Source organism: Rhincodon typus, chromosome 34 (assembly GCF_021869965.1).
Source record: "Rhincodon typus isolate 14 chromosome 34, sRhiTyp1.1, whole genome shotgun sequence".
Lineage (NCBI taxonomy): Eukaryota > Metazoa > Chordata > Chondrichthyes > Orectolobiformes > Rhincodontidae > Rhincodon > Rhincodon typus.
The window spans coordinates 24,718,092-24,741,948 of NC_063365.1; the positions used below are offsets into that span (position 1 = coordinate 24,718,092).

The window sequence follows — 23,857 nt, forward strand, 5'->3', positions numbered from 1 at the left end:
TGTGTTATCCAGTGCCTCCAGCCATTTCTTGAAATAGTGTGGAATAAATAAATTGGTTAAAGACGGCTATCTGTGATGGCTGGGATTTCTGGAGGAAATCGAGATGGATCACTAATAAGTATGCTTGGCACCTCAGCCTCATGTTTTGCACTGTTATACCCCTTCCCCTGCCCCCATCATTGAGGTTGGGGATATTTGTGGAGCCTCTATCTCCTGTGAGTCATTTAATGTCTACTGCCTTTCACAACTAAATGTGGCAGGATTACAGAGCTTTGATTGGATCCTATGGTTGTGGAATCCCATATCCCTGTCTATCACTTGCTGCTTATGCTGTTTGGTATACAAGTAGTCCTGTTTGGTAACTTTAGTAGGTTGACATCGCATTTTTAGGTATGCCTAATGCTGCCCCTGGCATTACCTTCTGTGTTCTTACTGGAAGCAGGCTTTGTCCCTTTGCCTGGTGGAGACAGAATATTTCTAGTTGTCTGGGTCATGTTAAAGTCTTCACTTTGCTCAGTTTCAGCGTGGGAGAGTTGATTTCTGTCTTGCTTGCTGTCTCGCTCTCCCTCCCTGCCTCCATCCCAACAAGTTGGAGTTCATGTTAATTTATTTTGGCTATATCATTTATATGTGATGCTATTTTTCTGAAGGTCCAAAGCATACTATGTGCTTCAAGTGAGATCAGAAAGTTGTTGACTCTTCCCCCATGGCATTGGGTTCAAATGTGAGAAGTAACTTTGGGTTCAAGCTAGTTTCAGGATGACATCGCTGGCACTGAAACTTTGAAAATGTCAATTGTGGTGACTGGATGGAATTCCACAGTTTGGATGTTTTGGGAAAGAATGAGAAAGCAGAAAACATGTACCCAATCTCGATATTAATGCAGGAGGAGGAAAATTATATTGGATGACGTGTTGAGAGAGGGAAGCTCAGAGGAGTGCTTGGTATCATGCCAATAAAACAGACAACTGGAATATTTGTGAATAAAATAATGAAAAGAGAATACAAGTTTGAATTAAGAGCAGAATTTCAATCTTGTTTGGACCTTTAATTTCATTTGATTTTAAGGGAAAGAAGCAAACAAATATTACATAGAATTTATATTGACCTAGTGTATTACAGTGTTTGTACAGGTGACCTGACTTGTTTTATAATAGGTTTGGTAGAGGTGGTACAAGGGAACATCTTTTTTGTATAGCAGTGGACATGGAAGCAATATATGTAAACACTAAATTTAATGCAATTAAACCAACATTTTCGTAAATGTCTTAATGATTTGGAAGAATAATCAAAAAGTAACTGAAATATCTTTGATAAGAGATAACACAGTGTGGAGTTGGAGGAACATAGCAGGCCAGGCAGCATCAGAGGAGCAGGAAAGTTGACGTTTCGGGTCGGGACCCTTCTTCAGAAAAATATCTTTGTATTAGTTATGGCTCTCCGTGGGGATTTAGGAGTGAGTTAATAGTTAATACATCATTCATTTTGAATTATTCACTTGCAGAATATCTCTTTGAAATAAATAGAAATTTGGGATTATCTTTGCAGTTTAAAAAAAATAATGCAGCGTTCTTTGTTTCCAATGAAATGTGCTGGAAATAGTTATCGGTATGTAAAAATGGAGTTAAATAGTCATCTTAATGCCCTCCAGCTTAGTAAGTAAAAGATTTGCATTTTAGGGATAAGATATTTCTGTTTTCAGATAATCCAGAATTTTGTCTTTTCCTCCTCAGAATTAAATTGAAGCTTGAATATTGCACAACGCAACTCCATGGAGTGTACAGAGAGTTGCTTCAACTGAGGAAGAATTTGAAAAAAGAAGTCCAACATTTTGATCTGAAATTATTCCATTGGAGAATTTACCAGGTATGTAGAAAACAATTGCATCATATTACTGTGGATGCTGGGCATCTGAAACGAAAACAAAAATTACTGGCGAAGCTCAGCAGGTCTGGCGCCATCTCTGGGGAGAAAGCAGAGTTAACGTTTCGAGTCCAAGTTCAGATGAAGAGTCACATGACTCGAAACGTTAACTCTGCTTTCCCCTCATGTATGCTGTCAAACCAGCTGACACTTGCCAGCAATTTCTTTTTTTTGCATCATATTGAATGTTTGTATTAGACAGAGGGGCTTCAAGCAGGAACGACACAAGGCAATACAAACTTGTGCTACCAGTGAAGGAACAATTCAAACCAAGGGACATTCCAAGTCCAAGACAGACACCTCCTTGATTTTGGTTATTCAGAAGCTAGTTTAGGTAGATGAGCTCAGGGCCAAGTGTGAATAGGACTGAGGATTTGAGAGACAGATGTGCTTAAACAGGGGTAGAGTTATGGAAATGGAACTAGGTGGTCTTTGTGATGGTGTGAATGTACGGTCAGAAACTTGTCCTGGAGTCAAATTTGATGCTTAGGGTTGCGAACAGCTTGATTCAATCTCAGACATTGGTCAGGGTGTTTCGAGTGAGGCCAAAAGCAATGCCTTTGGTCTTCCCAATGGTTTGTTGGAGGGAGTTTTGGATCATCCAGTGTTCAAATGATGGTGAGCAAAGTGATAAGACAATGGAGGAATGGAGAGAGGCTGTTGTTGAGGTAAAGCTGCATATACCCCGTTTGTGTGGGGAAACTGACACTTGTTGGATGATGTCGATGAAGGGCAGCATGTCGATGAGGATTAGCAGGGGCCACCAGAGATAAGAATACAGGCGTAAGAAGAAAGGCAATTGTTGTGGCTCATCAAACCCATCTGGCTCACTAATGTCCTTTAGAGAAGGAAGCTGCCATCCCTTACCTGGTCTGGCCTACATGTGACTCTTAACTGCCCTAAGGTTATTTGGGATAGCCAATAAATGCTAGCCTAGCTGGTGACACCCTCATCCCATGAATTAATTTTTGAAAAATTGGGTGTGATTAAAATGATCAGAATGAAATTAGTCAAGTGCAGTCTGACCAAGTTGGCCGACAATGGTGAGGCATTGAGGAGAATAGTGTAGTCAACTGTGGTGCACTATGTTGTGTAATAATTAATATGTGTAATATATTACTGTGTGTATATATAATGTACAGTAGCATTGTACAACATGTTGATTGAGTATGTTTATTGGTAAAATTCATGATTATTTGACCTCTTTAATTTTTCCAGTGATCTTAATTGGACGAAGTCTACATATTTTAAGAGAACATCGTTTGCGATTAGCAAGCAGCTGATTAAAACTGGGGCATTATGAACAAATTAAAAGGGTGGGCAGTGCTTTCACTGTACAAGGAGTGTGTGCCTAACTCTCAGAAGTACTTCAAGCAGAGATTTAGTTACCGCTCATTGAATTCAGAGGAAAGTTTTCTACCAAAAGGAATCCTCTTAGCTGAAACTTTGTTTTGCATTATGATTTGGATCTCCAAATCAATAGTGAATACTATTTAATTGCATTTTAGTGAGGAGCATAAAGCCGCATGAATTGTCTGAAACAGTTGATGTGCTTAATGTGGTACAAGCAGAGCCACGATAATTGAATTTAATATTAACCCAATAAAGCTTCTGCCCAGAATAAGAATAGATGATGCACATGATGAAGACAATTGTTTATTCAGTAATGCTCTAAAGTGTGTATCATTAAAAATTTCTTTATTTTTTTTTCTGTGACCGACATCAAATCTGGTGATTTTCATCATGTACGATGCAATTTGTTTTATTATACTCCAAATCATCCCTTTGGAGCAATTTGAGTTGTGTTTGTGAGGTGTTAATGTATTTTTGGTGAGTCTTGTAAGACATCTACACAATCTAAGCCATTTATTTTGAAAAGTCTTTGGAAGTGTTGATTGAATTACTTTTTGTAATGACTTTATACTAACTACCTTCTCAAGCTTCTAAACTAGATTTAGTCAAAACCCCCATGTCACCTGATATCTTTGATCTTTTACTTGCTATGAGTCAAATGTTGTTTTCTTAGCAACAATCACCCTTTCATTACAGAAACTGGGCTTTTAGAGAAATAGCAGTATTGTGTTTGGAATGGGAGTTTGTATGTTGAGGATCAGCTTTAGATTGTTGATCTTTTCAGGCTATAAAGAATAGTGCAGTTGAAAATGACATTTCAAGAAGGCTAGAATACAACAACAAAGATGTACTGCTGAGGTAGTACAAGCTCTGGTCAGAGTGTGTTTGGAATATTGTGAGCAGTTTTGGGCCCTGTATCTACGGAAAGATGTGCTGGCCTTCGACTGGGGGGTCCAGAGGAGGTTCACAAGAATGATTCTGGGGATGAACGGCTTGTCATGTGAGGAGTGGGTGAGGATTCTGGGTCTGTACTCAATGGTGTTTAGAAGGATGAGAGGGGAATCTCATTTAAACTTATAGAATGCTGACAGGTCTGGATAGAATGCATGTGATGAAAATGTTTTCAGTCGTAGGAGAAGCTAGGCCTCAGTGAAGGGTTGACCCCTTTAGAGCAGAGATGAGGTGGAATTTCTTCAGCCAGAGGGTGTGAATCTGGAACACGTTATTGCAGAAGGCTGTGGAGACAGACTCATTAAGTGTATTTAAGACAGAGAGAGGTTCTTGATTAGTAAGTGGATCGAGAGTTATAGGGAGAAGGCAGGAAAGTGGGATTGAGAACATCAGGTATGATCAAATGGCAGAGCAAACTCAATGGGTCGAATGGTCTAATTCTGCTCCATATCTTTATCGTCTTATTATGGACACATTACTTCAGAACAGTTAAGTACCTCAACAGACATTTGTGCTGTTTAAAGATGAGGATAAAGATAAAGATGAAGTGGGGCTGCTTGCATTTACATCAGTTGAAGGTGTCATCTAACATTGTACAAGTACTGTGCAATGTAGAACAAACTTAACAGTCAGAGTTCGGACAGTACTTCTCAGTGACTGACCCTTGTTGTAGGTCACTGCTTTTCATATTGAGGCAATACTTTTGGGAGGTCTGTTATGCAGCTGCATTTAACAACTGGGTGAAATTTTGTTCAGATATTTGTGGCAATTGAATAGTATGGCAGTTTCACTGGGGCCGACTAATGAATATCTCCATTCTATTATTATTGATATACGAAGTAGGGGAAGAGAAAATGAGCACCATCTGGACAAAACATTTGTTTCATCTCAAAGGTCTCTGTTCAATTAAATATTTTGCACTTGTAAGCATCTGTGACTCATTTTCAATCCCTGTAGAGTGAAAAGTTATCTAGTTTCTTCTATATCCCATTCATTTAATAGAAATGTATATCAAAATAATAACCATTTACATTGTTTGCATTCATGAGTCTAGAAGAAAACTTGTATGTTTTTTAGGGAACTAAATTATCTGAAATAAGTTGCCATTTGAAATATATTCTTAAGGCTTGAACATTAAAGAGTCAAGAACTCTGGAGAATGCTGCCACGTCTTAAAACTTAATTTTTGCATATTTTGATTGTAAAGTTGGTGACAGACTTATTATAGGAATATTAATATAGCATTATTAAAACACATTCATTTCTCCTCTCCATTTTATTTGCAGTTTTAAATGTTTATTCTTTATGTAAGCCAACAATTTTTAACTCTTATTTATTCTCACTTATTTTATGGTTTAAATTTGACCTTATTTTCGTGTTCGATTTTGTTGATAACTGTAACTCTTGAATTCAATTCCCAATTGCCTGAAAATCTTTTCTGTGATCTGAGATTCTAGCTGTTCAGAAGACTGCACATTCACATTTGACTGGGCCGTGTAATGACCCGGTCAGACTTCAACGCCTTTTGTGTGCTACCTTTCACAAGGACACAGTGGGTAATGAGTTATCTTATAGAGTGGCCTACAGCAACAAATGCTTTTGCTTCATTTAGTGATAGCAAAGGTTGAGATTGATCTTAATATCTGAATTAGATGGTTTAAAGCCTAATAACATTTAGAAATTCAATTTAAATTTATTTAAATTTTACTTTATTCCAACACAGTGACCTGTGAACTAATCTACTTTTCATCACGTCACTTAACCTGCTTGTGTCTCGAATCCTGCTTACAGACACTAGGTTGAATCATTTTATTACTGGCATGGACGTCACTGAAGCCTTTAATATAATCTGACACCATACATTTCAAAATAAGCTTATTATTGATATTTATGAAGTCCCAGAGTCATAGAGTATAGAAGATGCTCATCAGCCTATTGAATCTGTGCCGACCTACCTACACTAATCTCACTTTCTAACATTTGGCGCATAGCCTTGAATGTTATGTCATTTCAAGTGATTATCCCTATATCTTTTAAAAGGTTGTGAGGTTTCCTGCCTCTATTACCCTCCCAGAAAGTGCACTCCAGATTGCCACCATACTTTGGCTGAAAATGGTTTTACCTCAAATCCCCTCTAAGCCTTGTGCCTTTCACCTTTAAAGTTGTGTCCCCTCGTTAATGACCTTTCAACTGAGGGGAGCAGCTGGTTCCTATCCACTCTGTCCATGCCCCTCATAGTCTTATATACCTCCATTAAGTCCCCCTCAGCCTTCTCTGGTCTATTGAAAACAACCTGTGCTAATCTAGCCTCTCTTCATAGTTAAAATGCTCCATCCCTGGCAACATCCTGATGAATCACAACATTTGCTACCCTCCAGTCTTCCAGGACCTCACTCATGGCTCTCCTTCAGAGTTTCCTCCAATAGTTTCACTACCAGTGATATGAGATTCACTGGTTTAGCCCTACCACCCTTCTTGAAAGATGGAACCACATTAGCTGTCATCCAGTTCTCTGATACTTGCCCTGTGGCCAGAGTGCAATTAAAAATTTTGATTATATGCCTTGTAATTTGCTCCCTCACCTTTATAGAGTCATAGAGTTGCATGGCACAGAAATATAGACCCTGTGCCAACCAGACATCCCAATCTGACCTAGTCCAATTTGCCAGCATTTGGCCTGTATCCCTCTCAACCCTTCCTATTCATGTACCTATCCAGATGTCTTTTAAATGTACCAGTCTCCACCACTTCCTCTGGCAGCCTGTTCCATACACACACCATCCTCTGTGTGAAAAATTTACCCCTTGGGTCCTTTTTAAATCTCCCGCCGTCCACCTTAATAAAATCAGAGGGCATAGGTTTGAGGAACAGAGCCTCAGTTTTTTAATTACGCATTTGGTGACTGTATGCTAAGTATAATTTAGGGGGAGGTGGTATTTAGTGATAATATTGTAGTAATCTAGCGACCCGGGCTGATGTTGTGGGGATGTGGGTCGAATCCCACTATGTCAGATGATGAAATTTTGGAATAAAAAGCCGGCCTAATGGTGATTGTTATAAACACTCATCTGATTCACTATGTCCTTTAAGGAAGGAAATCTGCCTTTCTATCTGGGCTGGCCTACATGTGACTCCAGAACCAGAGTAATGTGGTTGAAATTTAACTGGGATTAGGAATAGACAATAAATGCTGGCCCAATCATTAACACTCAGATCCCATTAAAAAATATTTAAAAAGTGCTAAGTTCACTGATTTAGATTATAACGACTGCACCATTTTCTTGGGAATTGTGTGCCAGTAATGGTCCTGTATTGCCCATTTACATCTTGTCTTTACTGTTCCACTACCACCTGTCATAATAAGACCGTAAGACATTGGAGTAGAATAAGTGATTCAGCTCGAGTCTGCTCTGTCAATCATGAGATCATGGCTGTAGGAGCAAATTACTGCAGCTGCTGGAATCTGTTCTGAAAACAACAAATCCTGGAGATCAGTGGGTCAGATAGCATCCATGGAGAGAAAGCAAGTTAATGTTTTGAGTGTAAATGACGGTTCAAGCTGAAGTGAGGTGTGGAGGGGACAGCATTTATGCTATAGTTTGGTGTGGGGGCATGTCTAGATAGTGGGTGTAGGGTGCTGGTGGAGAAAAAGTGTTGACAGTTCAGATTAAGTGATTGTATTGTGAGAATGGCAGAACAGTGCTGTGTCTCCTGCCAGACTTGAAAGGACAGACAGTCCCCCGAGGGTGGGCAGAGGGAGAGAGGACAGGATAATGGAATGTAACAAGCTAAAAGGTAAGGGAACAAATGTTTCACAATTTGAAGGTGTTGAACTAAATATTAAGTCCAGAAGGCTGTAAAGTGCCTAGTCTGAAGATGAGATGTTGTTCCAGTTAGCGCTGTGATTCACTGGAACACTATAGCATGCCGAGGACAGACAAGTGGGCAAGTGAGCAGGACGCTTTGTTAAAATGACCGGCTATGGGAAGGTCAGGATCATGTTTGCGTACAGACTGGAGGGGTTCCGCAAAGCGGTCACCCACTCTGCGTTTGGTTTCTCCAATGTAGAGTAGGCCACATTGGGTGCAGCGATTACAACATACAAGATTGGAGGAGGTACAAGTGAAATGCTGCTTCACCTGGAAAGACTGTTTAGGCCCTTGAATGCTGAGCAGGGAGAAGGTGAAGGGCCAAGTAGTTGCACCTTCTGCGGTTAAATGGCTGTTCTGATAATCCTCAACTCCACTTTCCTGCCTTTTCCCTGTAATCCTTGATTCACTTACTGATTAAAAAAGTCTGTTCATCTCAGCCTTGAAAATACTTAACAGCCCAGCCTTGACAGCCCTCTCCGGAAAACAATCCCACAGATTCACTACACTCTGAGAGAAGAAATTACTCCTCATCTTGGTTTTAAACGTTTGATCCCTTATTCTGAGATTATGCCATCTGGTCCTAGAATGTCCTACAACGGAAACAATCTTTCTTCATCAGCCCACTTTCTTCATCCAGTCCACTAAGAAACTTGTATGTTTCAAGAATGCCACCTCTCATGCTGGGCACTATCTTTTTTTTTGTCATTTAATCGCTCCCGTTCTTCATCCTATCACAGACCTTTTTGTTTTTATATTTAGTATCTGTTAAATCTCTAATACCCTCCTGTTCTGATTAAAAGCCATTGAGCTGTAACATGAATGTTTCTTTCTTCTTGAATGCTATCTGAATTGCTGAGTGTTTTCCAGTGGGTTTATATTTATTGTCATAAAGTCTCTTGCGAATGACATCTTTGCAGCTATTTAATTTCCTTTCAAATTGTACATGATGGCTCATTTACTGACTCTTTTTCTGTTAGCTAGAAGCTTTTTCACTGAAATCATTCTTCATATCACTGACCGTCTCCACTCATCATTGCTTTCATCGTTGCTGTTTTTATCATTCCACGTTTTATTTAACTTAATTTCCATTGCCTGCCCTCAAATGCACACTGCTCAATTCCCTTTGATATAACCTTAATCAGTCTATCATCTACATGCTCTTCAGTGTGGGAATGAAAGCTTTGCTTCTCTCAATTGCTAGCATTCATTGTGAACCTTTATGTGTAGCTTAATATTTTGCCTTTTGTCTTCCAGCATTCTCAACCTCACTATCACTTATAACCACTTTCTTGCACCTCTAAGAACTCTTAACTCGCTTCAGAGTCCAATTCCACTAAGGCTTGAATGCTGCTTCTATATCTTAAGACATGTTACATCTTTGATCAGGAAGTTGAGCTTCACCAATACTTCCTGATTTAAATGATCTCTTTCATTCTTTTCAGAGTTGGCTTAGTTCTGCCTTATAGGACCTGGGCCTTCACTTTGGTTTCTCAGTATAGATTAGGAAGCCATGACTGGAGCTGCTGAACTAATGCTTGTGAGATACTGACTAATTACAAGTTGTGACTCAATATTTTCCCTATTGTGCAAGGGCGTCAGGACCCTGGAGCAAGTTTATAATGATGTCGTGGAGCTCCACATTACTGAGTATAAATAGCACAATGTGGGTAGAGTTAGAACAGACGCCACTACGTGATGCTACATTACACCAGAATACTATAGAACAATAATCTTGACAACATGCGAACATGAAGACATAAAGGAGATTAATCCTTACACATAGTTTCAGAGCCTTGTATATCTGTGAATACCATGAGTATCAGTATTTAGTTTTAAATTATAATATGTTACTTTGAAGTCTAAACCTGAAGATAGTTCTTGACTTTACTTTTTCCTTGACTAATCTCTACAAACCCAAACTCTAGAGTGTAGTTCAAATCTCACAATAAGATATTTCTCTTTCTTGCCAATTCTGCCTTCCATGTGCGGTAGGAATGCAAAGTGTGCACTTAGAATGATTGGTTACGTCAACTACAGAAGTAGTACAATACCAGTATGTCTTTTACCCAAAGCGTATTATATATTGACTTATCTCTTGCCTGGTATTATGTTATCTTTCAAAGTTTCTGGATCTGAAGAATTTTTTTCTTCCAATGTTGGTCAAAATTGAGTGATGAGGGTGAGGGAATAGGCACATGATTAAGAAAACAATTATATTCTGGTTTAGGTGCAAATACTGTCAGCCATAATAGTACAGTGAGCATAAAAACTGCTAGATTTAGTAAAATTTTGAGGTTCTCGTGATTTGGTGCAGAAGAATAGCTGAACAGTTATTAAAATCTTGAAATGTACAATATATTTCAAATGAATTGTTTCTGATATATAAATCACAGCGAATAATCGTTATACATCTAAGTATTCGCTATTTAAGCAGATGTTAAATTGACCTATTTCCTGCTCAGTTAGAATTTGTTGTCAATGTACATTGCATGTAGAACAAATGAGTCTGGAGTTACAACTTGATTGTAGAAGCAGGGCATGTTGACAGAAGCTTTCAATATGATGCAGAATATGATTGGATGCAGTGAGAGGTGTAAAGTGTTAATCATGTAATGTGCATTGCTGGAGTGTAATGTTTCACATAAGAAGCCATAGATTTTCTTTGTGCATGCAGCTGAATGTCAGAATGCCCAGAATGTCAAAGGGTTCTGCATGAACTGATTCAGTTTCTTGCAGGAAACTGCAACTTATTCAAAAGGATGTTGTGGTTTTTATCTGGAAACTCTAGGTACAAAAAAAATTAAAACATCTTTCTGATATAACTTTCACAAGCCAATAAATTGTTGTTAGATTATAATTTTGTGTCATCAAAATATCTTCTTCTGAATTCACCGCTGTTTAGGTTTCATGTTATAAAAAGCATTGACATTCTCGGTCTTGCTTCAACTGCCCACAACCTGCATTAATCATCTGATATTTTCTTAAAGCATCTTTCAAATAACTTCTGCTTATAAAATATGAAATTTTAGCAGTGATTACATAGACTTCTGTTGAATATTCTCTAATGTGGTTTGGCACGGATAAAGTTTTCTTTTAGTAAATTTGTAGGCTGGTGACTGAATCCCAGAAATATATTTGTATTCCATTCATTGCCACTTTTCTCATGCGCTGCTTACAAAAGCAATCACTCTTACTAACCTGAACTACTTGGAACTTCTATTTAAGTAACTCTTTGCTAAAGCTTTTTTTGGGTAATAATCCTACTCACCAGACTAAAGAAGGTTCAGATTGCCTGATTTCCTTTGTGGGTTATAGACACGTGTTGTAGAAAATTACTTCTCAATCATGGTATGGAGGAAATTAGTTACAGGATAATTGCATAAAATCATTTAGAAACATTTGAAACCAATTAAATGACCCTGCATCTATCACTATATGAATGTGTAACCTGCAAAAGTTTGGTCTCATCTAACAGGTGTCAGCTTCTGCGAATGAATATGACACAGGCTGGTTGTGCTCTGATTATTTTCTGTGCATTGGTTAAGTATTGAATCCCCCTATTCCTTCTGCTGAGATGGGGAAATGGCGGTATGATGGCATAGCTTGATATTTTTTACTTTCTTGATGTTCATTGCCACATCAAACAAATATATTCAACATGCCAGGCAGGAGTGACTCATTATGTCATGCCTCACTGCTGGTCGATGCTCGGCCAATAGCACTCTATGCTCACCTCCTGCACAGTTGAAGCACTCTAGTAATGTGAGACTGCTGACTGGTCTGTAGTTGCATGTTCTTTTTAAATAAACTTTTCCATCCTATTCTGACTTTTTAAAGAAAAGAAACAAAAGCAGGAGTTGCTGGAAAAGCTCAGCAGGTATGGCAGCATCTGTGAAGAAAAAAACCAGCGTTAATGTTTTGGGTCCGGTGACCCTTCCTCAGAACTAGGGAAGGGTCACTGGACCCAAAATGGTAACACTGAATTTTTTCTTCACAGATGCTGCCAGACCTGCTGAGCTTTTTCAGCAACTCCTGCTTTTGTTCCTGATTTACAGCATCCGTAGTTCTTTCAGTTTTGAAAGAAAAGAAAGCAACATTGATGTAAAACACTGCAATGTGCGTCACCAAGAATATTTCAGATAATTGGGTAATTTTTGCATGGCTTGTAATGTTTAATTTGTTGCAAGCTATGAGCATATTGGTGCACATTTTGTGGTCAGCTGCAGAGGAACAGTGTTTAGCATTCACCTTGCTGACTGCTGGCCATGTAGTTTTCTTGGGATTTAGAGCATATGATTACAGTCATCTGGTGTCTGGCCCAGTAAGTAATGCTCTCTGAGGGGAATCTATAGCATTTACGATCAAAGCAAGAACACTCGAGACCCTTCAGAGAGTTGGGTTCAAGAATTCTCAGAGATATGCAGAGTCTTATCCCAAAAGTATAAATTAGATTTTGATCATGTACAGAAAGCAATATAAAGTTTGGGAAATGCAGATTGGTTTGAGGGATAAGAAACAGACAAAAACTTAATTTTAAATTTCTGCACCCATTAAATCAATGAAACTGCACAGTTTAAAATTAATTTTCAGAGCCAGAGAGGTTGTTTGACAATCATAATAATTTATCACAACATTAAAAATTAACTTACTCCGAATTGTATCAGTGTTAACTATGTCTGCCATGTTTCTTGGGCATATGCTGTCATTTTGCACCCTTACATTGATTTGTGTACTTTGTCTATTGATGAAAAATATTAGAGTATGATCTGTGGGGAGGAAGTGGGCCAAATCTGATAGTAGTTTGGGTTTTCTGCTTTTAAGCTTGTGTGTGCAGAGACTGAAACTATGGCCAGATTTACTTTGTAATAGTGGGGAGCACTGTTAGCCTTTCTTCTGAACAATGTAAAATCCAATCTATTATTAAAATATGAATGATACCCAGGAAAAGGAATAGAATCATCGAACCAACTGTACTGTATTGTTAGTCAACACAGTTCCATTTTAAAAATCTCAATTCTGATATTTTCCAACTCCTTAGTTTCCAATTCTATAACTATCTCAATTTTACATAAGATACTAAAGTAGTGAAGTTTTTGATTTCCTGAATGGATGATAACTATAGTTGTTAAAAATTGGTTATGTTTTCAAAACTTGTATGAAACATTTCCACATACATCACCAGTGTTTACAAACTGACAAATTAAATATTGTAACTAAAACGTTATTTATACTCAAGTTCATGAAAGTGCAAGGCAACCATATTGAATTGTCTCCGTTTCTCTTCTTGGGTTATTTACTAGCAAATGTCGCCTTGTCGATCAACTTTGTTCTTACGCTGGTCAAAATTGACTTTTGCTTACCAAAATTAAAATTTAATTGCAGTATGGATTAAATTAACAAGGTAAAGTCTTTCTTGAGAGAAGTGAGGAACTTGCAGGCCGATCAGAGAGGGCATGTGTGTCAGTCAAGTATTTTTTTGCCTCTCTCTGCTGCTACACTGTGAAATGGCTTTCTACTCTCTAACATAATGGAGAGCTGTCAAATTATCCCTGTTGAAGTACTTCAATTTATGTGAAATGCCAGCAAACTCAGTTACTTTTAGTTTGGAAGCACTGTTGCCGAGTTTTTATCAGAGTGGCTTTTTAAATCAATTGTCAGGATGTTGTTGCAAGAAGCTTATGTTGATTTTTCTTCCCCCGCCTCCCTTACCTCAGGGAACACATTTAATGTCTGTTATGAAGGCAGCACCTGAAATAAGAAGCTTTCTCAGCAGGCTAGTGCACAAAAACACTAGGTGTGGAGGTTGCTCCATTACTAAATAAAGTGCATATAAAGCATTCAGTACATGGTCCAAATAATCCAAATAGTAATGTACTCGACAGAATGGGCGTACTGTGTTCAAACACCTGTACACAATAAACAGGTGGGAACATTTTAGGTAAACGTTAATTCTACCTTGACTGCTGTAGAGAAGTTACCTGTAAGAGGGTAGGAGAAACTCATGAAAAGACAATATTCCTATTACTGGTCATTGGGTTTGTTCAGGTCATTGATTTAGGTATCTAGAATCAGCTTTCTTTCTACTGTACAGTATTAGCACAGAATCAAACAGAAAAACACATTTCCTCTATTACGCCCATTACAGAATGCACTGCCTGGTACTTATGAGTGCATTTAATGAAGAATCACAGACATCTCATAGTGGAGAAAGAGGCCAGTCAGCACATCGGGCCTACAGCAGCTCTTCAAATGAGCATCATTACCCAGTGTCAATTCCCTGCCTTTTCTCATAGCCTCCCACACCATTTCTATCCCAACAATCGTCTAATGCCCTCTTGGATTCCTTAATTGAATCTCACTCCAATACATTTCCAGGCAGCGCATTCCATGCCCGAACTGTGTGAAAATGTTTTACTCATATCCCCCTTGCATCTTTTACAAATCACTTTAAATCTATGCCCTCTCGTTCCCGTTCCTTTCAGAAACAGGAACAGTGTCTCTCTATTGACTGCACTCATGATTTTGAAAACCTTAATAAAAGTTCCCCTCTGCTTTTCTCAAAGGAGAATGGTCCCAACTTCTTCAATCTGTCCTCGCAACTAAAGTTTCTCTTTCCTGGAACCATTCTTGTGAATCACTCCTGCACTTTCTCCAATGCATTCACATTTTTCCCTACAATGTAGCACGCCCCAGCTGTACACAGTGCTCCTGCTAAGGTCCAGCAAATGTCTTTTACTTTTGGTTGTATCTTCAAGTTTGGAAAAACATTCTTTTCTGAAGAAGGGTCTAGGCCCGGAACGTCAGCCTTCCTGCTCCTCTGATGCTGCTTGGCCTGCTGTGTTCATCCAGCTGTACACCTTGTTTGCCCAACATTGTGGGTTGGGTTGCTTGGAAAAACTAATGTGCAGTTGTATGGTCACCACTACTTATGCCAGCTTTTTATTCCAGATTTAAGTAAGAGAATTTGAAAGGCTTATCTGCCATTGTTGGATTTAAACTGATTTCTCTTGATTATTTGTCCAGCTTTCTGGATCACTAGTTTGGTACTATAACCACTAAGCTGCTATTCCCCAGAAAGAATACTTAGTGTTGTAATGTAGAATTTGATACTTCTGCTGTTTGTTGGGCTTTGTTCTAAATTCAGTGTCTGATGGTTTGTTACAGCACTGCAAGAACGGTAACTTCCCTGCTTTCTCTGTCCTGTATGAAGGAATTGGTTTGATGAGTTCATTTGTGACAGCACGGGACAGTTATCTCCACCTTTATAGAAGGATGGATTTAAGATATTTCTAAAGCAAATTATTTGGAATAATCTGCTATCTATTTCCCAAGCATTATAGAGTCTTTAAACAGTACAGATGCAGCTTTCTGATTGGATCTAGCTCTGGTCCACATCAAAAGGGAGGTGGATAAATCTACAGCAAATAAAAAATAGGATGGGGAATGAGAAAAATTACCAAATAATTAAATCTCTGAGCTTTACAAGGATGATGTAAAAACTCGTTAAGATCACTAATGTCCTTCAACAACAAACTGCTTGGCATTCTTCCATCCACAAGAAATAGTGGGCCAGCGTCTAATGAAACTGCATTTACACTTGACAGAAAATGAGAGGGGGAGGCTTGAGTTGTAATACATTTGAGGAGGAAAGTGCCAGGTATCCAAGGGAGTGACTCTTTTGGTGTTACGTATGGACCATCTTTTATCATATAGTTTGTTGAGGCCGGATGAGATCATCTGCGATTATTTTGATGGCTGTAAAAATCAATTCTGGGCTGTCATAGTTGTTGCACATAAAGCTGTCTCTTGCTAGTGGAGTGGGATGATCTCTGCCGATGTCTTGTTTGTAGGTCTGACATCTGCTGTGGAGCTCCTGAAACGGCTTGTCATCTTGGTGCTAAACACCCGACATCTGCTGCTGCAGATATTTGCATCGATTCCCACCTACCTTCATTGATGTTGAAGGGTGTTTTGACAACATCCATGCACTGGAGCTATTGCACCCTGCTGGTCTCTTGGCACGGGCGAACCATATAGCATTCTTGGGATATGGCCACTTTTCATCTTGTGCACATACTCAGGCCAGTGAAGCCTTATTTGCTTGATATGCACAAGCATGTTTGTCAACAAAGCATCTTTAATTTTTTATATTATGCCTTTAACGTTATAAAATTATTCTAAGCAGGGTCCTTGAGGACAAGGAATGTGAACCCCCCCCACCCCATCTTTATAGAAATAATCATATTCATGCACTGTGAGTAACTGGATGTGTTTGGGCACTTCTGGGTTGAAGAGGGATTTATGATGTGATTTCATGAAAACTAAACATTAAACAAGCCCAGCAATGCTTTTAAGAGAAAATGAGAAGTGCGTTTATGGTTAATTGTTGTACACAGTGGGGAAATCTTTAGATCTACGCTGAAGGTGGCTTAATGATGGCCTCTGAGATAAAATTGCTTTCTCAGTACACACCTTGATAGTGTAGTTGTGGAGAAGTTTGCATGGAAGGAGATGTTCTGCATCTCTCAGCCAGTCGGAGAACCCTTAAAGCAAATTCAACTGAAAAGCTCTTTCTCTGTCAGCAAAGTAGTTTGAAACAAACCTAGTAATGTTTCAAATATCAGGGCTACTAACTGTTTCCCATCTGAATCTGAGCATTGGTTTGAAGTTATTCTATCATTCTGTAACTGTCATCAATCAGATCTTGCCAACATGAAATCTAAGGAACTGTGAGAAGTCAACCTATCCTATCTTCTGCATTTGAATTCTTGATGTATAGCAGTGTTATTCCTATTTTTTTTGAACACATGATATCTCTGCAGCGTTATGTTATCAGCGTATGAATGTAAATGTGTGGAATTGGGAAATATTGTTTAAACTTGTATTATAGCCAAGTTTGATTTTTTTGCCATATGTTTAAAAAATGCGTTTGTTCTTAAACAAGTTATTTTTGAGTTTCCTCTCCATCTATCCTCTCCTCTATCCATCTTCTATCCGCCTCCCACTCTCTCCCTATTTATTTCAGAACCCCCTTCCCCTCCCCCTTTTCTGCTGAAGGGTCTAGGCCCGAAACGTCAGCCTTTCTGCTCCTATGATGCTGCTGGGCTTGCTGTGTTCATCCAGCCCTGCATCTTGTTGTCTCTAATATTTGAACAAGTGTTTTATATTTTAATCCCAACCATCAATCGAACCCTAAAACGAAAGTTGGTCATTGAGTTCAGGAAGCAAGTTGGAGGGCATGCCCCTGTTTATATCAATGGTGCTGAGGTGGAGATGGTCGAGGCTGTCACGTTCCTAGGTATGTGATGATCACCAACAATCTGTCCTGGTCCACCCATGTTGATACTACCATCAAGAAAGAACAACAACGCCTCTACGTCCTCACAAGGCTAAGGAAATTCAGCACGTCCATGAAGACAGTTAGCAATTTTTACTGATGCACCATAGAAAGCATTCTATCTGGATACATCACAGCTTGGTACGGCAACTGCTCTGTCCAGGACCGTGGGATAACTACAGAGAGTTGTGAACACAGCCCAGACCATCACACAAGCCTACTTCCATCCAATGACTCCATCTATACTTCTCGCTGTCTCAAGAAGGCAACCAACATTAGCAAAGACCCCGTGCACCCTGGTTATAATCTCTTCCAACTTCTTCCATCTGGCAAAAATAGAAAAGCTTAAACACATGTAGCAACAGAACAAGAAGAGCTTCTTCCCTGCTGTTATTAGCCTGAGTGGACCTCTCAAATTTTAATTATAATGTTAATCTCGGTCTTTGTGCGCCTTCTCTGCAACTGTAATATTGTGTTCCTTGCTCTATTCTACTACCCCAATTGCACTTTGTATGGTATGATCTGCCTGTACTGCATGCAGATCAAAACTTTTCACTGTACCTAGATACATGTGACAATAACAAATCAAATTAAATCAAAAAGATCCTCCAGCTCTACACTGTGTTATCCTATACTCGATGGTCTGAGCAATGAAAGCAAGCATGCTCGACACCTTCTTAACCACCCTGTCTACCTGTGATGCAAATTTCAAAGAACTATGTACCTGAACTCCTAGGCCTCTCTGTTCGACATTTCCTGGGCAATAACATTAACTGTATAAGACCTGCCCTTATTTGTTTTACCAAAATGCAATACCTCATTTATCCAAATTAAACTCCATCTGCCACTCCCAAGTGTACTGGCCCAATTGATCAAGATCTCTTTGTAATCTTAGATAACTTTCTTCAATATTGACTATACCACCAATTTTGGTGTCATCCGTAAACTTACTAACCATGCCTCCTAAATTCTCATCCAATTCGTTTATATAAAGGACAAATGAAAGGGGACCCAGTACTGGTCACTAGCCTCCAGCCCGAAAAACAACCCTTTACCACCACCCTCTGACACCTACCATCAAGCCAATTTTGTATCCAGTTGGCAAGCTCTCCCTGAATCCCATGTGATTTAACTTTACTAATTAGTCTTCCAAGTGTCACCACTATTTAGTGAACATTTGGAAGAGTCCGTCCTTTAAAAGTGCTATGAAATCCAATAGATGAATATTATGTTTTGTGCTCATCATGTGATAAAGATGCCAATGATGGGAAACAAACGCTTGCTATTTCAGTTACTTAGTGTCAGGATGAAGAACTGTCAGGCTGAGCACAGCTGAGATCCAGATTGATGTTTCCTCCACTTTTATCCAATCTACATTGGCTCAGTTCCCCAAGGATCATTCCACTGCACCACAATTACAATCTCTCGTTTTCCATGCTATTATTTTAGTGACTTTTTTTAGTAAGCTTGTTTGCCTGTGAGCAGTTTGTCTTGTAGGCCCATAGCCGATTGGCAGTAGATTGAGACAATCTATAGTTACTTAAGAAACAAAAACAGAAACTGGCAAAGTTCAGGTCAGATAGTGTTTATTGAGAATATATAAGTTGACATTTTTGGTGTGGAACCTCTTCACTAGAACTAATTTTATGTCTTTTGTTCCCACATTTTAAGCATCTGCAGCACTTTAATTTCTGCTCATTTCAGGAAGGGCTGTTTCAATCCCTGTTACAATCCTGTCCTGAGGTTATTTTGTTTCTGTTCTGACCACTGACCTTTTGCTCAGTTCTTCATAACTGGAGATGGCAAGTACGCTGTTCCAAGCAGCGCTGTAATTGATCAAATGGCAGTGCATGGATTCTGTGGTTGCTATATCTGCTTCATGCTGCCAAATTAGCTGGAAGAAAATGGGTGTTGAGAACTTTAGAAAGCAGTCTGCAGTGCACTACATTGAGGCACTTGTTGATTATGGAGCCTTTTTTCGTTATAAAGTCCTGTATTCGTTCCGATCTTTTTGGGATTGTTATTGAAAAACTACACATCAAAAACATCATCTTCCACTCTTGTACAAGTTGATTTATAATGTTCCAGAGACATTTAATTACATGAAACAGTATCCTGTGAATAAATGTAGTCTTTGCATTTACTTGTAATTTTAAATTTCTGCTTTGGTTTGGGTCACGTGGAATGTTGTCAGTACCTCTCAGATTGCCTGCAAATACTGATCAAATAAATGTGAAAGTGTGAAATTAACTGCAAGTTATTGAAAAATATTCTGAGTAATTGACAAGTGATTTTATATTAAGTTAAAGTACTGAATATTTTTAATCTCTTCCCAATGCTTTGTCCTACCGATGTACTTATCATTCACGTAGGATCTTGTAGTTTTGTGTGTACGCCACTCAATGGTCCGGATCTGCTATTGTGTATATCAAGGTTAAAAAAATGTGTATTTGCATGTTGCCCCCCAGCAAACACTGAAGCCAAAAAATAAAGGAAGAGGTTGAATCTTAAAGTATCCATTACATTTCTGGCTTTATCTGCACAATGCCATGAGGCAGTTGTGAAAATACAATTTTGCTTAACTGCAAAATCATTGAAACCTAATTTTCACCTACAAATTTAGTAGAGTTCTTTAAATAAGTGGAGTTCAAGTATTTAGGATCTGTATTTATTCCTTGGAGAGTGGAGCAGGGTGTAACTTAGGCAAAGTTGCTGATGATACAAAATAGATGGGAAGGCGTGTTGTGATGAGGATATTTAAGAATCTGAACGTGAATATAGATGGTTTGAGAGAGTGGGCAAAAAACTTGACAGGTTGAGTTAAATGTAGGAAAGTGTGGGGGTAGGAAGAATGAAAAGGCAGTCTATTATTTAAATTGAGAGACATTGCAAAAAATAATACAGTGAAGAGGGTTCTGGTTGATACTGTGAAAGAAACCCAAAAAGTTAACATGCAAGTGCAGCAAGTAATTAAGCAGGTAAATAGAATTTTGTCCTTATTGCTAGGGCATTGGAGCTTAAAGAAAGCAAAATCTTGTCACAAGTGTACAGGGTGTTGGTGAGGCCGCACCTAGAGTACTATTTACAATTTTGGTCCTCGTATTTAAGAAAGGATGCACTAGCACTGGAGACAATTGAAAAGAGAATCACTAGGCTGGTTTCTGGGATGAAGGGATTGACTTATCAAGAGCGGCTAAAGTGGTCCTGCTTGGGTGTAACCCATTCTGCTTGTACTGGTCCCTCCTCGCCCATATGGTCTTGTCTGGGTGCGTGCAGCTCCAACAATTTTGAAGAAGGTCGACACCATTCAGCCAAAGCAGTCTGCCTGATTAGGAACTCATCAACCACGATCAACAAAACAGGCAGCAATGATCCCTGCTTTCCTATATGTTTGAGATTGGTCAACTTGCAGCAGGGTCCTCAGCCACGAAAGGAGTGTGACCAGTGGCACCTTTGAAAGATCCCCAGATTTGATTGTGACAAGAGTGGTTCAACATGCCCAACATCAAGGCACTAATCACTGGGATATCTCATTAATATGCCTGACCGCAACTCCTTAAACACTTCTGGTTGTGCGAAACATAATGACTACATAATGCCCTGGATAAAGATTACAGTTATTGGACCATCGTTTTTAGATTGGATTGAGGTTGTGAATATCATAACTGTTAATATAACTAAATTGTTAAATACTATGTCTGTAGCCTTCATGTTGAAATATTGAGCTATGATACTGGGTGTGAATATAGCTTCAAACAGAATCTTGTGCTTAATTTATCAGGCTGCATGTTATTTATATCTCATTTAATGTTCCAAAAAAGCGTCATAGTTTGCATGTTGATGAGTTGTCCGTTGTCTTGAATGTGATTGAAACCAAATCAGAGTTTATTACGGAAATTATGTCTGGGCTCTTAAATCACTTTGTTTTAAAAAAGGGGGAGGCTGTGTGCCTGATGCAGCTGGCGGCTTTTTAACTATGCAGATGACTTGAGAGACAATGCTTTGCATAACCGAATCGTGACTGATAATACACCTTGTATTTGTGCAACGTTGATGACTTTCTGAAAACACAATGTTCACTGATGAAAAGGTAGTAAAGTCTACTTCACGTTATCAGCCCAGACTAGCCCAGCTAGGAACCAATATATTTACTAATCCACTGGAAGAGTCCATTTGCTGCAGGGAATTGATTTCAATTTACTCTACTTCTATCTTCAATTGTTCGATATTCTTGGAGGGTTGGAGTTTACAATACTTGATGTTATTGGAAAAAAAAATCATCTTAAACACGTAGAACTGTACTGAAGTTTATTTCCATTTTTCACAAAGCAGTATCCCCCTGTAGTTGGGCTCCATTTCTCCCCCCCGCCCGCCTACACGTACAAATGAAATTGCCACATTGATGTGTTTAAAGTACAGTCGAGCAGGGTGAACCCAAAATATTACACCTTTCAAAAATGACTGGTAAGAACTCTCGATGAAACATGTTTGTTAACTTGATTAAATTTAAGAGATTACACCACTAATTTCTTCTGGCTCAAATCAGACGTGTAGAAAGAAAGGTGTCACTTTATAATTGATGCTTCATTTTCTTAATGTGAAACTTTTCGGCACATAGGAAATGTGATTTAGAAAAAAGACAACAATGGGCAAGAGTTCCGTTGCATTCAAAAAATGTGGTGCTTGTGTTACTCAATGTTCTGAACATACTGTTACTGTCATGCATTTAATGACATGATCACAAAATCAAAATGTCACGGAATATTTGATAATGGACTTGCATCCTGCTTCACTGAAGTAATAACAATTTTCTTGGATCTAAATATTTCTCCTTGCATTGTCTTTGTCTGTGAATTAATTAGTTTATCTTTCTGTAAAACGGATGAAGGTGGGAGTGTTGGGTCATAATGCTTAAGTTTGTGTCTATGTATCATCTGTGCTTTAAGTGAGGCCTAGAATGATTCATCATTTAAGCTGCCTTGCTCATCCTCTTGTCCAAAAATGTCTGTTGAGTTTAAAAAAAAAGTTTGAAGTGAAAATCTGAATGCAACAAAAACTGTTCATGTTCAAATGAGCTTTTTATGATGATGTGGTTGTTCAGGGGTTTGGTGTAGGAATTAAATTTGAAAAGGCGATGATGTAACTATGAAAGGAAATTGAATTATCATCTTGTGATAGTGTTAAACTAAGCTGAAGATGAAGCTTCTTTTGTCAACCTAAATTACCTGATGTTTTCTGTTCATTGCTGGTTCCTGATAATTCTGGTTCATGACAGAGTCTGTGTTGCCTATTGTACCTCTGTATTGCACCTGCTCCCTTTTTTTGTTGGTGAAATAGAAGGAAGAAAATGCAAATGCATTTTGTGTCTGTGCTTCTGGCATGAGTCCACATTCCGTATATGTTTGCATACACAAGGGTTTCCTCCCATTGTGAAAAGAATTAAACTCATAGATGGGTAGCTTCACTCAGTCTGTCGACATTGGTTCAAAATGTTGAGCCTGACAGCCTCCCTATCTAGATATAAGAAACAGATAAAGGAAATGTAAAGACAAGTAAATAAAAGTTCCCAGTGATCACATTGACTTCTGCCTGCTAAGACATATGGGGTATATTTAGTATTAATAATGCAAAAATCTGTGCTCAAAAATGCAGGATTAATGCCAGATGAATACTTAGGACACATGATACTACAGTGATTGTGCCTCCCTGATCTAGGTGTGATCTGATGAGATGCTGCATATTGAATTCAGTCAGTTCACAAATGGGACCCCTGGTCAGACTACATATCTCTTTCTTGGGATTTAATACTGCAGTCTTAAAGTAGTATAATTGGAGTCCATGTTGACATTGTGGTAGTGTCCCTGGACTAGTACTCCAGAGATCAAGAGTAATGCTCTGGCAATTAAAGTGAAATACTGCAGATGCTGGAAATCTGATGTAAAACCAAGTGCCGGAGAAACTTGGGAGATCTGGTAGCATCTATGGAGAGAGGAGCTGAGTTAACGTTTCGTGTCTAGTATGACTCTTCTTTAGAATTATTAAATGCTCGGGGAACATGGGTTCAAATCCTGCCATTGCACCTAGTGTAATTTAAATTCAATTAATTAATATGGATTATAAAGCTTGTTTCAGTAATGGTTATATGAAGCCATCATTGTTGTTTTTTAAAAAAAAATCTGCTTCATAGTGTCCTTTGGGAAGGAAATCTATTGTTGTTACCTGGTCTGGTTTGCTTGTGACTCCAGACCCACTGCAATGTGGTTGACTGTTATCAGCCATTTGAAATGGTCTAGGAAGTCATTCAATTTAAGGTCAGTTAGGGATGGGCAGAAAATGCTGGCCTTATCAGTGCTGCCTATATCCCATAAAAGAACAAAGAAATATTTGTAACTTGCTAAACCTTCAAATCTATTTCTGCTTTA

The 23,857-nt window shown here is 38.7% G+C and overlaps 1 protein-coding gene across 4 annotated transcripts in view; it reads left to right on the forward strand.

The window, feature by feature from the left end:
• The first annotated feature begins 1,751 nt into the window (after window positions 1-1,751).
• Window positions 1,752-23,857, forward strand: part of ccser2a (coiled-coil serine-rich protein 2a) — a 632,026-nt gene continuing 609,920 nt past the window's right edge. For 3 of the 4 annotated variants that reach the window (XM_048616386.1, XM_048616383.1, XM_048616385.1), the window contains exon 1: window positions 1,752-1,866. The gene's annotated coding sequence lies outside the window, so the exon portion shown is untranslated. Of the gene's footprint in view, window positions 1,867-21,862; window positions 21,900-23,857 lie in introns of those variants that run through there. The other variant, XM_048616384.1, reaches the window with a different exon arrangement.